The 12,401-nt window shown below is 49.2% G+C and overlaps 1 long non-coding RNA gene across 1 annotated transcript; it reads right to left on the minus strand.

Annotated features, from left to right (window-relative positions):
* Positions 1–929: 929 nt before the first annotated feature.
* On the minus strand, positions 930–7,188 carry LOC119065058 (uncharacterized). Its single transcript, XR_005085532.2, has 3 exons — positions 6,919–7,188; positions 1,755–1,803; positions 930–1,216 (listed from the first exon to the last, which is right to left on the minus strand). It is a non-coding gene; the product is annotated as an uncharacterized LOC119065058 (long non-coding RNA).
* Between the last annotated feature and the right edge of the window lie 5,213 nt (positions 7,189–12,401).

Consider the following 12,401-nt stretch of genomic DNA (forward strand, 5'->3'; position numbering starts at 1 on the left):
CACGGGGCCTGGGCACGGACAGTGTTCCCAGACCACTTCCTGGCCGATCTGCACACAACCTGTCCATGGCAGACACTAGTGTCCATCTTCCACACTTGGGGGACCCAAGAGTCAGAAAGATGGCATAACTTACTCTGATTCCCATTGTAAATAAAAGCACTGAGATTTGAACCCAGAATCCCACCCACCCCCTCAGATCAAGCTCTTTCTCAGCCAGCACATCTGTCTGGTCCACGAGGACACACATGGAATATGAGCCACAGCAAGTTTGGAAAGAGAGAGGACCACTTTACCAGTGTTTGTGGCGTTGGCTCCCCAAGGCCCATTCACCTGGGAAACAGCCTCTGGGGAAATTTGACTCCCTGCCTCTCTCCCTGTGCTGCACAAATTGATGTCTATCTTTCTAAAGCAGTTGGTGTGAGACCAGCTAGCAGTCTTCACTCAAGCCTCAGAAGAGGCGCACCTTGCTCCTTGGGACTCCCCCATTCTTGGAGACCAGAAAAACAGAGAAGGGCCCTCAGAGAAGCAGGACAGGGCAGGTGTGAGGCTCCCTACACTGACTGAACTCACCATTCTCTCCTACTTAGGCTTTCCGGGGGGGGCGGTTAGCAGGGAGGCCCCTTTACACATCCACACCCTGAGCCTCTGAGACTGAGCATCGCTCCTCTCCCTCCCTCCCAAGCTGCAGTGTTTTAGTTAGAGAGTAAGACAGGACTTGCTAAATCAAAGTGGTTTCCCCAGCAACAGTGGGAGAAGCAGGTTTACTTACGCCAGGTAAATAATGCATGAGCTCAGGCTGGGAAATACAGCAACCAAGTTCATGTTACTAACGGGTTCACTGAACCTCGCAGCTCAGCTCCTGAGCCCGAGTCCCAGAGGATAAGGTTGCAATTTCCCACCCACCCCGCCCCTCCAAAGGAATCCTTTCTGTATTCAGGTTGCTTTTTTTTTTTTTTCCTGGCTGTTTCCTATTCCATAAATCAAATTGCCTCTGCCTTCCAGAGCAGAGACTAAACACCCATCCTTCATGAGGCTTCGCCCATCTTTCAAGACTGGGTTCTGGAAATGGCTCTTATTTTGCAAAGTCCGACAAAGCAGCACAGACTGGGGACTGGCACCAGGCTCCCGGGTCTGCCAGAGGATCGCTCCTTTCCAGATCCAGTAGGTATACCTGACAGGTCGGCCAGGTCCCCGCGCTCCCAGGCACACGTGCTCTCTGCCAAGAAGAAATGTAAACTGAACCGAATTGTGAAAGAACAACTCACGATAAAGCCGTGCTCTCCTCCCTCCCCCTGAGAACAACTGATACTGAATCTACATCTCTCTGCCCTCCCAGAAGGTGGGCTTGCTCTCCTTGGTACTCTGCAAGTAATAAGTTCTTTTTAAATTTTATAAATAGGAAGCTACAGAACGTTACAGAAAAAAAAAACTTTTTCAAATTATATAACACCCTACCAATTTGACATCCTGCCCTCCCCACCCCCCAACTCCAAAGAGAATCATTCATTTAAATTATTAAAAATTCAGTACAAGGAAGAACCTTATACCAATCATAAGCAAGTGGAAGGTTGATTATTGGGGGAAAAGGTGATGATTTAGTCCCTGCCCAGAAGGACTTGCTACCTCTTGGGTTCCCCTGTGAGGGTAGTTCAGCCTCCAAAGTTGTGTAAGATAAAGTGCTTACAGATGTGTATAGCACCTGGTGGTCCACCTGCCCCAGCAGATGTGCAGAGAGTGGCTGGGTCTGCATTTACCTGATATCCCTAGCACCTGGCATCCCACCTTGTGCACAGTAGATACCATCTAGATAAATAAAAGAAGAAGAAACAGCTGATGAAAGCACCCAGTTCCCATGCAAAAACAATTAAGAACTTGCCTCAACTCAAGCAATGAGGTTTAGGCAACACTTGCCATTTGCTGTGTCTATTTGAACATATTCACGGCGTTATGAAGTGGTCTGACGCAGACCTTGTGCAAAATGCCAGAGTGTTAATGAGTAACCACTATCTGTGGAAACGCTCCTACCAAAAGCCCCCCTTGCTCAGGTGGAAAGTATTTTACGCTGACAATAGATACCGCTCAGTGATTGCAAAATGAGGCAAATCTTCAGTGAGTATCGTAGCAACCTCGTTGGTCTGTGAAAATTATGGCAGTTTTACCCTAAAACCTGAAAACTGAACAGCCAAATCTGTTAGAAAATGATTTTGGAAAGAGACTGAGGAAGAAGGAAACTCTGACACATGCTACAAACATGGATAAACCTGGAGGATGTTACACTCTGTGACCTAAGTCAGCCACAAAAGACAGGGACTGCATGATCCCACTCACACGAGATCCTTAGAGCCGTCAGAATAATAGAGACAGGAAGTAGAATGGTAGTTGCCAGGGCTGGGGGTAGAGAGGAATGGGGACCTACTGCTTAATGAGTGTCGAGTTTCCATTTTACCAGGTGAAAAGAGTTATGGAGATGGATGTGCTGATGGTTGTACAATATTGTAAATGTATTTAACACAGCGACCTGTACACTTAAAAACAGTTAAGATGGTATACATTTCATGTTATATGTGTTTGAACACAGTAAAACATGGGGTGTACACGGGACAACTAAAAGAACCTTCAGGTACCTGTTGGAGTCGCTTAGGCAAAATCACCGGTTAAGCAAGGTCTGAGCTGTCACGGAAATAAAGGGAGGTGTTTGGCCTGAGCTGACCATTTGTTTAAGTTGATCAAGAATCGTACATTCACTACGAAACATTGTGACAGGCACGTAAGAAAGGAAACTTGCTCAGTAGCTCCAGCCGAGGGAGTGACCGAAGCTGTCATTGGCGGGCACGTGCCCCACCTGCCGCAGTTCATGCAACAGTCAGCCCTCAAATGTGGGCTGGTACGTGGGTTGTGCAACGGGATAGCACGCACCGAAGAACGCTTCGGGAAACTGCCACCATGGGGTGTCCCGGAACCGAGTGGTGACAGCCCATCAGCAACTCCCGTCCAACTGAGCAGACAGATGTCTGTGAAGGGAATGAATAATTACTGTGGGAGTAACTGACCGCATCACAAAGGTCTTGGTAGAAACACCACAAAACCTATTTACGAAAGTAAAACCAGGTGTGTCCCTGAGAACTGTCCTAGAGTAACAGCGAAACCCGAGAAGCTCCTAGAGTGGAGTTTGCCACCCCTTTGGAAACGCAGAGGTGCCCGGGCACTCGGTGCCCCTTTTCCAGGTACCGGGACCTGACCCGCTTTGCCATCAATTCAAAAAGCAGTACATCTGGACAATGACCGCATCAGTGTGACACTGCTGTCCCAACAACAGCTTGTGCTCACCTTCTCGGCTAGTACAGTAAGGACTGTTATAAGAAATTGTAGAAACACAGTAATGTTCTACCTTCACATTTCACAGTATATATAACACTTTCAAAGCACTATTGGGCCTTTTATAGTATTTATACTTTGTTTCTGTTTTGTTTCTCCCATTTGACTGCTTCGAGAAAGCTGTGGGACTAGTCGAAGTAGCAATTTCCTGGAGAGAGTCCAGGCTTGTCTCTGTGGTCTGTGTCAACACTGTAGCTACACTGGGGACGGTGGCCCCTTTGTGAACAGGTTGCTACCCAAACAACACCCTCCAACGCTTCACATACTTTGCCCCACATCACCCAATAATGAGAGGAAATGTCAGGAGGGTTTGGGGCCCAACGTTGCTAGACAATGGCCAACCCTCCACCTCGCTCAGTGCCGTGTAAATCAAGAGACCGGTATGGTTCCGAGAGCTGGCAGAATGGGCACTCCCTCCTGTCCCACCCTCTCCCTGGCCACATCACCGGTGGCGTGCCTGTCTCTCCACAACGACCTTGCCGTAGGCTCTGACTCACGTAATCACAGCTCTGTGCCTCTCTGTGAACTACAGGGAGTGATTGAGGAGTTTGGGCCTGTGGAATGCCAGTCAGCCCAGCCACTGGGAGGGAGCACCCCGCGGAACTGCTGAGGCCTCAGGTCAAGGCAGCGGGGGCTGCGTAGCAGAAGGGGAAAGGACAGTGGTCAGCCAGACAGCCAGTCAGACAGGAGCTGGGTGGTGCTCACGGGAGGGCTCCGTCCAGCAACATGGAGGCCCTTCTCACAAGCAGGTAGGAGCCTGGAGAAGACCTCTTTGGAGCGTGAGATCTGCGGCCTGTGGCCTAAGTCTCTGATGCATTTTGAGGGGGTCCCAGGTGTCCCCAGTTACTGTCAGAAGTAATTACCACTGTGCTGTCCAGCCACAGAGCCTGGGCTTTCCTCTGCTGGACCAGACCACCCATGTCAGAACCCAGCTCCTCTCCCAGTGTTTCCAGAGTTCTTTTCTCTCCTGAAAGATCAGGAGCTCCAGTTTAACTGCACTGACCCCACACCCCAGTCTCCTCTTCTACCCCTGAAAGAAAGCAAACCACAATCTCATTGAGCCCAAGCCTCTTAGACCCCCCACTACCATGCTTCTGACCTGGCCCCAGCCTGCCGAGGAAGTCAGAGGGCTGATGGAAGCTGGAGGGATCCGAAGACAGAGGTTTCCCGTCTCAGGCCGGGAGTTATATTCCATCTCCCCGTGCCTTACCCACCCCGAACACACAGGGTCACGCACACCCACATCACATTTGGGGTCTGGAAAGCACCCCCAGTTCTGCAGCACTGTAGAGTCTCAAATGCACCTTCCTACCCTCACAAAAAACCCTGCAGGGCAGGTAGTATTACCTCTTCCGCCGATAAGGAAACTGAGGCTCGGAGGAGCTGGGCCCACGGGGCAGAAAGGTGGTCGGAGCAGTGACTGGCAGAGCAGGAGTGAGCCTGGCACACAGGTCCCCAGCTCAGAGCTCTCTGAGACATCCTTCTAACCTCCCCGGGCCCCGCTGGCTGTCCCTGTGCTACCTGCCTTTGCCAGGAGGGACCCTGCTCTTCTCGAAGCCTCCTTTACCTCTTTGGAAACTGGGGCACTGAATATAAATTATAGCAGTGCCAGGAAGCCAGGTTCTCCTTTGATCTTGCTTGTGAGGAGCATGTGCAGGCACAGACATGAGAAATGCTGCTGAGACTCAGGCCCCAGACAGCACCAAGGGACAGCGTGGGAGAGCCACCTCCCGCGGCCCCTCCTGTGACGTCAGGTTCCATTGTCAGCACTGCCCCCCGAGGGGTCTGGCCCCTGCTGGCACAGGCACCCCCTGCTCTGGGCTTCTTCTGAGGGAAAGCTTGAGAGGCACTGCAGGGCCTCTGAGACTTCAGCGGCCTAATGGGATGCAAATTGGAATTTGCTCCCATAAAGATATATTATGCATGGACTTTCTATTAGATTTCACTTGGAAACTCATCATCCATCACCCCGGCAGGGCCTGCACAACCTCGGGCCTGTGTCAGCAGTTTCTTTTCATCTCATGCCTGATGCCAAGTTCATTTCCCTGGCTGGGGGGCTGGGGGACTCCAAAGGTTTGGAACGTGGCCTGGGTGGAGTGGGAAACCACTTCCTGGCACCCTCTGTGGTTGTCCTGCCCTGGCCAGAAGAGGCAGGGCCCAGATGGGAAGGAGGGAGCTGACCCACACAGCTGGGACCGGCTCCAGGGGAGCCAATGACTGTGAAGTTGGGCTGCCAGGCGCAGAGGGACAAAGACTGTCCTAGTGCCCAGAAGCCAGGCACCTCCCCAGGTGGGTGAATAAAGTCTTCTGACAGGACCGGTCAGGAAGACTTGCCCTTCCTTACGCACACACACTCACATACAAGTGCATACTCACGCCCACGTGTACACATGCAATCCCCATCCCTGCACCATATACACACAACCACACTTCCATGCATACAAGGGTGTATACACCCTTATACAGGCACATACAGACAACACACACACGCAACACACTCAGACTCACACACGTATATGCTCACACTTTCATTCACATGCATACAATGTACATACATTCTCGCACACAAAGCATACCATGCTTATACATGTATACACTCACACCCATGTTTCCACACATTCCTACCCACACAGACACATGCCATTTTGCCACACAAACACTCATGTTCTCACACACTCACATTTGCACAGCACATATATGCTTATGTACACACCCACTTACACACACACCCACTATCACATCATACAACTCCATATCCCGTTCCCCACACGTACACATGCAATACACCCCCCCACACTCCCACACCCACTCATTTTCCCAATCACAAGCACACACGTGCACACACACACTTACATCCAGTATTGCCTCTGAAGCCACCAAAGAGAGCTTTTCCACATCTGTGAAAGGCTGGGGATGCAACTCCCCATGTCGCTAGGATACAGACTCTGTGGGTGTTAGTGGCGCAATGGCAGGCAGGTTCCTAGGCTCCTTGGGAGCCCTGACTGGGGGCAGGTGGGACTCACATTTCCTTCTGCAGTGTCCTCCCGCCATTGGAAGGGCAGATCCGCAGTGAGGCACAAGAAACACAACAGGAAGAATCAGTCGGCCATTGGAGACATGATCAACTGCCAGGTGAGGATGAGAAATGTCAGCCCCTGAAGACTGTGAAACCATAAACTCAACAGCTACTGCTGACCAAGCCTCTACTATGCACGAGGCCTGAGCTCAGAAGCCATGAGGCCCAGGGTCAGCTCACCAGGAGAAGACGGCCGGCCGATTCACAAAAGATAACCCACAGCCACGGGCAGTGTATGATACAGCAAACAAAGGGTTTCGAGCTGTGTGTGCTAATGTGGGAAGTCAGAGAGGGACAGAGTCGCCACGGATGGGCTGGAGCGATCCGAGGAGGAGAGAGCCTGACAGGTGGACAGATGTGTGTAAGCTAAACCTCGAAGGTAGGACAATGGAAGGTGTCGAAGAATTAGGGGTTAAGGGCCTGGCCCCCGGGTTGTGCTAAGGTCAGGGGCCTGGTTTTAAACTCACCTTTGCTTCACCTGAGGAAAGAGAAAGGCCCCTGCTTGTCTTTCAGCCATGCTTCCAGACTCAACCTCCTGCAGGAAGCCACCCAGGATCTCCTTCTCCTCAAAGCCCAGTATATCTGTTGCCTCTATGACTAATTTCCTGTGTCTCAGATTCAGATCCATTCAGCACAGCAAGTTGTCGTGAGAACTCCCTGATGTAAAGAGCAGAGTCCCTGTCCACCAGGGCAAGTTGTGTAAATTCAGAGCTACACTAGCAATCTCAGTGCCATTTCTTAACACAGAGTGGCAAAGTTCAGAGAAGGGAAAGAAAATATTTGGATAAAAATCAGAAAAGGCTTCATAGAGCAGGTGGTGTTCAAGGGCGGGATGAATGTATTATTTCACTGTTCATCAACTTCCATCTTCTCTCCCACACTAAATTGTGTTTATTTCTCATACTTCTTCTGCCCCCGTAACACCTAGCACAGAACTAGCATGAGTAAGTTCTCGGTAAACTTATTATCTTGTCCATTCATTCACTATCTACTTGCTTGCTCACTCACTGATAGAGCTTCTAGAATTTTCTTCACTCTCAGAAAAGTGAGAGCCCACATCCAGCCTGCTCCTGGCTGTGAGGATGGCATTTCTAAGGAAGGTCGGCATGTTACCTTGGGCAGTCCAGTGGCCGCCACCTCTGTAGGTCAGAGTGTCATCACAGAGTGTAATTTAGAATCTTAGAACTAGGACTTCAGAGATGTTCCACGCCTTTCCTTTTACAGCCAAAGCCCAGGGATCGTAAATGGCTATGCACGGTCCCAAAGGTGATTAAGTGAAATCAGAGGAAATCATACATTAAAAAGTCAGCTTTGGAATACCTTTACTGTAGATAAGCTTAATAAGTACCATCTCAATCAAATGACCAGGATCCACACCCACAGTGACGTCACACTGCCAATACGTGACGCGCTGGCAATGGTACTTTGCCCCTGTGTTCTTTCTCCCCAAACAGAACTTCAGTCCAAGCGCGAGAAAAACAGCAGACAAATCCCAACAGAGAGACATTCTACCAAATACCTGACCGGTATTGCTCAAACTGCCAAGGTCATCAAAACCAAGGAAATTCTGAGGAAATCTGCCACAGCAAAGGGGAGGCTAAGGGAACAGGATGACTAAAAGTAATGTGAAATCTTGGAAGAGAAAAAGAACTTTAAGGAAATCTGAATAAAGTTTAAGCTTCAGTTAATAATAATGTAGCAACACTAGTTCATTAATTGTCACAAGTGTACCATCTGATAGAAAGCGTTAAAAATACGGAAACTCGGGGTATATAAGAACTCTCTACACGATCTTTGCTTTTCTTCTGTAAATCTAAAAGTGTTCTAAAAGCTAAGTTTAATTTTTAAAATTGTGATTTGAAACAGTAAGAGCACTCGGCCCATCTTAGTTCACGACAGAGTCTCGGTCCAGTGTTCAGCCCATCCCCCCCACGTTCTTGCTGGACGTGGTAATGAACCTAAACTCCTCTTGGTTGTGATAGTTTCTCGGACGGTCCTTGTTTTTGATGACCTTGCCAGTTTTGAGAAGTACCAGTCAGGGGTTTTGTCCAATGTCCCTCGTTCAGGATTTATCTGATGTTGTTCTCTTGTTTCCCCTGGGCAAGTCAGAGGAAGGGCAAGTTGAGGCACCTCCACTTCCCTTCACTGCGAGGACTCTGTGTCCAGGGCACTAAAGTGCCAGGGCAGCGGAGTAGACCTGTGCTTCAGGAGAGCAGCTCTGGCATCCTCACCCCAGCAGTGCTGGACCTGAGGTTTCCCCCAGCTTTGCCATATGGGGGAGGCTTCACGTGGAGCCAGGATGGGTCCAAGAGGGGCAGGGTGTTAGCACAGGAGTGGATATTTCAGAGGATTTGTTTCCGTATCTTTCCAGAGCCAAGCCAAGGGGCAGAATTCTCCACAGCCGGATTCAGTGGGTCCACAGGGACCTGTGAGACTGTGGGTGCTGGGACTTACGAGAAGTTGCCTTGACAACCCATCCTTCCAGGTGTGTGGGAGAAGAGGAGAGCGCCTATGTGAGTTCTGAAAAAGGATTCTAGAGTGTAAAGCTACTGTTACCGGTGTTGTCATCTTTATCCTCCCCTGGGCCCCTTTATTATACAATTTCTTAGCTTCAATCCTCTAGGACTCGGTCCTGGTGAGGGGGAGGCAGCCGCTGGCTCTACTGAACTGTGTGGGTTTCACTTAGCTGGCAGGCAAACTCGTGCTAAATCCAGGGGACCATTCGAGATGTCTAGACAGGAAGCCAGGCTGAGAGAAAAGCAAGGACACTCCCCTCACATCAGAGCCCAGAGGCTGCCAGGCAGGCTGCTGTCACCTCCTCAGGAGCCCAGAGGAGCAGTCCCCTGGGGTCTGAGTGCCAGCTCAGGGCACACACTTATGGAAGTAAAGGGCATGCCTGCCCCAGCCCAAGTGCAGCAGGGAAGGGCTAAGTGGAGCAGACGTACTGCCAATGGGTGGAACATAGGTGGAAGTGACCCAGCATGACCTTGAAGTTGAAGCTGGGAGAGTGGACCTGGCATTGGGACTTTAGGCTTTTGTCCCAGAGCCAGTACTGGGCATCGCTCGACATCCAAATGGGGGTTGGAGAGGGAATGGAAAGCCATAGGAGTCTAGCTTAGCTCAGCCAAGACCCCAGTGTTCGGCACCATGGTCCTATAATGTGTCTCTCAGTTTCCCCCCTTGTAAATGAGGCGAACTCTATCTCTGCCTCACCTGCCTCCTGGTGATTCTCGGGTGCAGATGAACTAATATATGGGAAAGGACCTGTGTAACGTGCTCGACAGGCCAGTTACAAATGATGTTTATACTGTACGTTTCTAGGCTTAAGATACTCAGTTTCATTAATCTGGGAGACTTTGCTTCCTCTGGCTGTCAATCACTGAGCTGCCTAGATTGAAAAGAGTCTTACAGGTTATTTAGCCCAATAACATGTGATTCTGTGATCTCTCAAAGGCCCAGAACAAGTTTCTATCTGAGTGAGGCCTACGGCCCAGGGCTCCTGATACACACAGGGGCTCACGCATCATGCCCCATTGTCTTGTCTCTGCCAGGGCTGATTCTTTCAGCACTAAACCTCTACGTATCACGGTCCAGCCCCGAGAACCCAGCCCAACAGCCTTCGTCTGTATTTTAGTGCACACCCACTCTCCACAGCTTTTCGTATCACAAAACACCCATGCCAGATCCTGGGACTTGAAGGAAATACACAAGAGTGAAAGACACAACAGAGATATGATAAGCAAGGTTTCCTTTGGAGCTTTGCCAGCATGAATCGGCAGTACGCCCCAAACTCCCACCCTCAATCTGTTCACCAACCTGTTTGTTCTCCTCATTCAAGCTGCTCCTGAAAACCTCTCCTCTGGGAAGCCTTCCCAGATCAACTAAGCTACTGGCAGCTACTGGGGATTGGCCCTGTCTGAACCTAGTACTTTCTTGGGCGTTCCTCACCCACCTTCCACCTCAGCGGGCACTTGGACTTGTCCTCCACTCCCAGTGGCTAAGCCAAGCTTTCACCTCTTCTCCTGGCTTCTGTGCGAGAACAATTTCCGGTCTCTCCTGCCTGCCAGTCTGCCCTAATTCCAGTCACACACTTGACATATATTTGATTTTGATGTTTTATTGTCTCTTGATGTATTCGCCTCCTGCTTTTATCTGCTCACGAGTCTGCCCTCCCCTGATTTCCTCACATCCGTGTAGTTTGTCTGAGACACCATAACTCAGGGGGTCTCATTATCAAGAGAGGAGAATTGCTTGCCTCTGCCCTTTCGTTGATTCAATCAGGACTCCATCCCCTCTGCTTTAAACAGGTCCAAATTCCATGTCTCATCAGCCTTGGCTACAAGGCCAGATTCCCCTTATCCAGACAGTCTCCTTTCTGATAAGCGGCGATTCCCTCTTTTTCTTTCTAGCCGAACTCCTGGACAGACAGACAACCCTATCTTTTTCTTCCTCAGACTTTCTACTCACTCTGACCATGTATTACTTAATGGTAGTATTGTTTAAAAGGAGCCTGAAGGAATGCTACCAATGTAGAGAAGGCGGTGGGGCGAGAGATAGAACACACACGTGAGCACGTACGCACTGCCGTCAGCTATGACCTATCTCTGGATGATGCACAAAAATCTGGAAATATCCGCTGTCTTCAGAGAAAGGTTCTTTATTATACACCTTTTGAACTTTTAAATCTTTTCAACGAATTATTTCATGTATACAAAGAATTTCTGAAATGAATGTATATCTTGAAATAGAATAATAACTAATTCTTCCCTGAGGGTCCACCATCCATCGTGAGACATGGGACATCACCGATAGCGTTGAAACTTCCTGCAGCTCCTCCCGAGTCTGCAGAGGTAACTTAACCGCTGTCCTCTCATCCTCAGTTCTGCTAGCCTCTAGAGTTTTATCACAGATCTGCATATCCCTAAGGGATACATTATTAGCTCACCTGACTTGATTTGAATTTTGTAAAAATGGCATGCTGTATGTATTTTTCTGCAATGAGCAAATTTCTCTCACCATAGTTCTAAGATTCATCCACACGGATACATGCAACTTTAATTCATGTGTTTCCATTGTAACTTAACATCCATTGAGTGAGTATACCCATTTTATGTATCTCTTTCCCTGGTGTTGGACATTGGGCTATTTCCCATTTGGGCTGCTGTGAACCTGCTCAGGCCTGTCTCTGGGTGCGCCTGTGCAAGAGTCCTGGAGGGCTGGCTCCTGCAGTGATACCGCTGGGCCGGTGTTGGGCCTCTGCTAAGTGACCACTGGCCAAATGGTTTCCAACACAGCTGCACTAATTTGCATTCCCACCAGCGGCCTGAAGGGGTTTGGCTCCTCTGCATTCCCACCAATACTTAGTAACAGACTTTAATATTTTTGCCAATCTGATACGTGTGAAATGGAGTGATATTATGAGCTTAACTTACATTGCGCGTGCTACTAGTGACATTAAGAGGCTCTTCTTATGTTTGTCCTTCATGTTTTCTCTCCTATGACTTTTGGAATGTTGAAACATGAATATATTACCTATTCGACAATATATATTTATTGAAATGGACCTGCAATATCTTATTTCCCATACAAAGGGTCCCACCACTCTCTTCCAAAGCACACGAATGCTACTCTGAACAGTGTCACAATAAACTAAATTGTTAACGATACATTGATGAGTGTTATATGCTAAATTGTGTCCCCTGCCCTCGCAAAATCCATATGTTGAAGCCCTAACTCCCAATACCTCTGAATGTAAGGTCTTTGAAGAGGTAGTTAAGTGGAAGTGAAGTCTATGGGGTAGGTACTAATTCAATACAACGGGTTTTCTTGTAAGAAGAGACTAGGACACAAACAACACGGACCAAGGAACAACCAAGTGAGGACACAGGGAGGAGGTGACCAGCTGCAAGCCAAGGAGAGAGGCCTCAGAGGAAACCAAACTTGCCAACAT

The sequence above is a fragment of the Artibeus jamaicensis genome, unplaced genomic scaffold, assembly GCF_021234435.1.
Source record: "Artibeus jamaicensis isolate MK-2021 breed Jamaican fruit bat unplaced genomic scaffold, CSHL_Jam_final scaffold_833, whole genome shotgun sequence".
In the NCBI taxonomy this organism is placed as follows: Eukaryota; Metazoa; Chordata; class Mammalia; order Chiroptera; family Phyllostomidae; genus Artibeus; species Artibeus jamaicensis.